The 4,774-nt window shown below is 34.8% G+C and overlaps 1 long non-coding RNA gene across 1 annotated transcript in view; it reads right to left on the reverse strand.

Annotated features, from left to right (window-relative positions):
• Positions 1 to 2,451, reverse strand: part of LOC135195407 (uncharacterized) — a 28,971-nt gene extending 26,520 nt beyond the window's left edge. The window contains exon 1 of the long non-coding RNA XR_010310108.1: positions 2,300 to 2,451. This is a non-coding gene — a long non-coding RNA (uncharacterized LOC135195407). The remainder of the gene's footprint in view (positions 1 to 2,299) is intronic.
• Between the last annotated feature and the right edge of the window lie 2,323 nt (positions 2,452 to 4,774).

Here is a 4,774-nt window from a genome sequence, read left to right on the forward strand (position 1 = left end):
ATTAAAATAGTCTGTCACTATTTCGAAAACAGGTTAAAAATAGAGATATTTTTTTTATTTCATTCCGCTTTTTGCGACATCAAATTTTATTTTTTATACTATTACTAATATTTATTTTTTATTTTTCATTTTGTGGGTTAGTATACCTGCGCTAATTTGGAGAACAGGTTAAAAACTGAGATTTAAAAAAAATGTTACAACATTAATAGTTTCCTTTATTTAAATTGCTAATATTTATTCCCCCGCCCCTTTTTTTAGTCTATATTTGCGATTATTCTGAAAACAGGTTTAAATTAGAATTTTTATTTTTAATTTAATTTTTGATTAAAATTGAGTTTTTTTTGTGCATTGCTAACGAACTATTTTACTTCTTCCATTTTTGGGACTAAATTTGCGATTATTTTCAAAACAGGTTAAAGATAGAGAACAAAATTGTTCAGAATCCCAACCATATTAAGCTTAATTTTTATTTATTTTTTTTAGCTTTATGGGTTGAATGTCCACAAAAACTGTTCTATAAGATGAAATATTTAAAAAACTTATATTTATTGGGTAAAATAATGGAGATATTTATATAAAAAAAAAGACTTTGTAAGATTTCATTGCTAATATTTCAACTTGTGTGCCAAGCATAACTCAAAATAATTAATTCCCTTTCATGAAAGTTCTTATTATTACTAAACTCTTCGTTATCCACAAAATCATGATTTTAAGTTTTTGAAAAACTTTCGAGAAATACACTAAAGTTCAACATTTTCTTTTGTCTTAAACTCAATCCATTGCATAAAACCTGAAGCAAATCAGTAACATTATCATGATTTTTTTGGAATTTAAATAAAATGTTTTTTTTTTTGACAATGAAAATTCAATCTGGATTTTGTTAGTTGCCATTTTAATGATTTTTAAAAACAATTTTTTTAAAAAATTATGACATTCAGAATGCGATTGTTTTTGTAAATTATCAAAACGGACAGAGAGGTATCACTCGTCAAATTGACCATATTCACTGTGACGCCACCCTGCAATATCAGATCTGTTCAACGAATACCACTTAACAAAATCATCATATTATTTATATATCAACATGCAAATGTAATATGTAACACTAAAAGAAGTTTTATGTAGGAAATAAGAACTAACCCATAACCAAACAGCTTAACGTAACCTAACGTACTTAACCTAACCTAACCAACCCTAAACCTAGATCGCAGCATAGGCCCTACAGTCACCACATTAGTTACACTAGCAAGAGCAACTAAAATTTTGCCAAGCTCCCAATTGCAATTACAATTATAAGGAATTTACTCTTGTATTCAATATCCAATTTGATTTCACTTTGATTTCAGAGATATTTTTTAGAGAAATCTATTGGAAACATTACGGTGTAACAAGTATCTGCATTAGCATTTAATTCGGTAGATCTAGGTAATAACTCCGAGTCGGTATTTCTTTAGAAATTACAGTTTCCTCTATATTATTTGGGTTGCTTATTAAGAATTTACCGTTTTTTTGTGGGATGCTCCTGAGTGGCTGTTGATAGGCCAATCACAGGGCTGGAAACTCTCAGTCTTTCTCGTGAGTTCACATAAGCAGGATGTATGTGCCACCTCTCTTGAAAGACGTACACCTCAGCAGTGATGGAACATACATCCTGACTATGTGAACTCTCGAGAGAGACTGAGAGTTTCCAGCCCTGTGATTGGCTTATCAACAGCCAATCAGGAGCGTCGTAAGGTACTGGCCTAGACATCAAATGCACGGTTGAAATGAATCTACTATAGTACTAAACATGGCGAAATACATTTGACGCCGTGATCCCTAGTGGCTGTCATATTCGCGGGAACGTTCCTTAAAGTCCGTGCGGAGTGATTGCCTAGAATTACCTTTAATTCTGCAGTAGAATCGGCTTTTAAAATCTGCTTTCTTTGGCGTTGTTATTCTTAAAAGAATATCTAATTTCGAGGTTAATAAATTTGAGTAAATTCTTGTTACGTTCTTTTACGTAGTGTATGTTTGTGGTTGTACGTCACGGGAAGAATTTAAAGAAGAGAACAGACCCGCCTAATATTCGACAAGATACACACGGCTTGGAGTAGCCTAAGATTAAAGAAAAAAAAAAGAATCCACCTATGATTATATGTATATAAATACACACAATATGTATATATATATGTGTGTATGTATATATATGCATGCCAAAAAACATCAGTGTTGACCAACATAAGAAACTAAACATAGACTGATAGACGGAATATCATCAGCCTAACAGACACAAAAACAGGTGGAAGAAAAACCTTACTTGTTAACGACTGGGCAACGCCTTCTGAAGGAACCTCTGTCTCCTCTCTTCTGCTTTTCCCTCTCTCTCTCTCTCCTCTCTCTCTCCCTCTTTCTCTTATCTTCCTTGGTCACCTGTGAAGCCTGTTTAGTTGTCGTTGTTGACACCCGGATCCGCCGACGATGAATGGAAGCATGAATGAACGGAGCTCCAGAAGAGGCGCGTCCTCGCAGGCATGCGCATGCGCAGTGAGCAGTGGGTTTTTAAGAATGAATCACCCCGATTTGTACGCGCAGGTCGATGGGGGGGCTGGCTGGGGTGGGGATTGGTTACCGTTTGGGGGTAATTTAACTTGCTATTTTCGGGGACGGTGGATTTAGGATTATATTTCTGGGAAATTGAGGATAAAGGCTGCGCCATTGCGGGGTTGAATATATACGCACATACTTTCGTTGCATACACCTTCGTGTGTAAAAATAGAACGCAGGACAGGATTTGTACAGACATACATACATGCATACCCAATACACACAATCACACACACCTACGCACACACACACACACACACACATATATATATATATATATATATATCTATATATATATATATATATATATATATATATATATATAAATATATATATATCTATATATATATATATTTTATATATATATATATATTATGAATAACTTGATCACGAAATATCTAAAACTTGATGCTATGTATAAAGGTAATACCTTTATATAATATACATATCAACGGTGTCTATGATAACTTACATAAACATGCCTTGTTAGCATGCCGAATTTGTATACATCAGAGTAAAAACGAGGTTTTAAAAATATCGTAAGACACCAATAATTAGCCAACTAAATCGGCCAGCCTATAGATGATTCATGGATTTATTCAAAACAAAATTCAGCTTCTCAATAATCCCACCGGTATTACTTGGTAAACTTGTGCTGAATAAACTATCGCTATTTCTGATGGCCAAAAGTCACCTTGTCTGTGTCGAAATTATAGGATTCTCCTCTATTCCGAATATCTCTGTTGTTCTCCAGGTTCATATTTTAACTAATTTTTTTTATCTCATTATTCAAAAACTTTGGTCTTTGCTTACATCCCATGTCATAGTTTCCTGTCCTAATTTTGGGATTTTCGCCCATTCGGTCCATCTCTGTTATTCTTCAGGTTCATATTTTAATTTTTTTTTTTCATCTCATTCTTCTTATATGTTCAAAATCTTTGGTCTTTGCACACATCCCATGTCATATTTTTCCGTCTTAATTTTTTGAATTTCGGCCATTCGGGCCATCTCTTGTTCTTCAGAGCCATACCTCGATTCTTTTTTCTTTTATTCCATTCTCCCTACATGCTCAATCCACCTCGGTCCTCGCTTTCACAATCCTCAACTCCCACTTATATACTCTTAAAAATCACACCGCAATGGCTCAGTAGGTACACCATTTCAGGACAACTCAGATGCTACATACAGTTTCTGCATCTATTCCGACCTCAAGTGTAGCAAATTTACAGCCAGTTCTTACTTGTCCACTGTTTTATTCCATCTATCCATTACCTTTGTACTGAATTTAAAATCAAAACCTTGGGCGATTGGTGAAGCCGTTTTATCTCTCAAAAGAGCTGCTTGAACCGAGACAAATAAGAAGGCAGTGTTCCAGAGTCCTGGAGTAGACGGGAAACTCCTCAGCGAAAAAAAAACTGCCAGTCTCTTAAATTTGCAACTTATGAAAGGAGTGAACAAAAGTGAAATTAAGAGATATGACATTTCTGAGTAATCGAGAGCCTTTGACAGCGCCCAAGCGACGTGGTCGGTATGGTGTTGGCCTGCCACCTCGGTCGCCGCGAGTTCGATTCTCGGGCATTCCATTGAGGTGTGAGAGCTGTGTATTTCTGGTGATAGAAGTTTACTCTCGACGTGGTTAAGAAGTCACTGAAAGCCGTTAGTCCCGTTGCTGAATAACCACTGGTTCCATGCAACGTAAAAACACCATACAAACAAACACACAAGAGCCTTGACAGATAGATCCTTTATGTGTCTACAAAGGTATATAGTATAGGAAAGTATGTATTATATCTAATATATATATATATATATCTATATATATAATATATATATTCATATATATACATCATAATGCATATGCCATAGTATAACATATGACATTATATATACTATATATATATATCTATATATATTCTATTATATATTATCTATATGTATGTATATATATTATAATATACATACTTTCCTATATCTATACCTTTGTAGACACATAAAGGATCTATCTGTCAAGGCTCTTGTGTGTTTGTATGGTGTTTTTACGTTGCATGGAACCAGTGGTTATTCAGCAACGGGACTAACGGCTTCCCGTGACTTCTTAACCACGTCGAGAGTAAACTTCTATCACCAGAAATACACAGCTCTCACACCTCAATGGAATGCCCGAGAATCGAACTCGCGGCGACCGGGG

The sequence above is a fragment of the Macrobrachium nipponense genome, chromosome 16 (genome assembly GCF_015104395.2).
Source record: "Macrobrachium nipponense isolate FS-2020 chromosome 16, ASM1510439v2, whole genome shotgun sequence".
Taxonomy (NCBI): Eukaryota; Metazoa; Arthropoda; class Malacostraca; order Decapoda; family Palaemonidae; genus Macrobrachium; species Macrobrachium nipponense.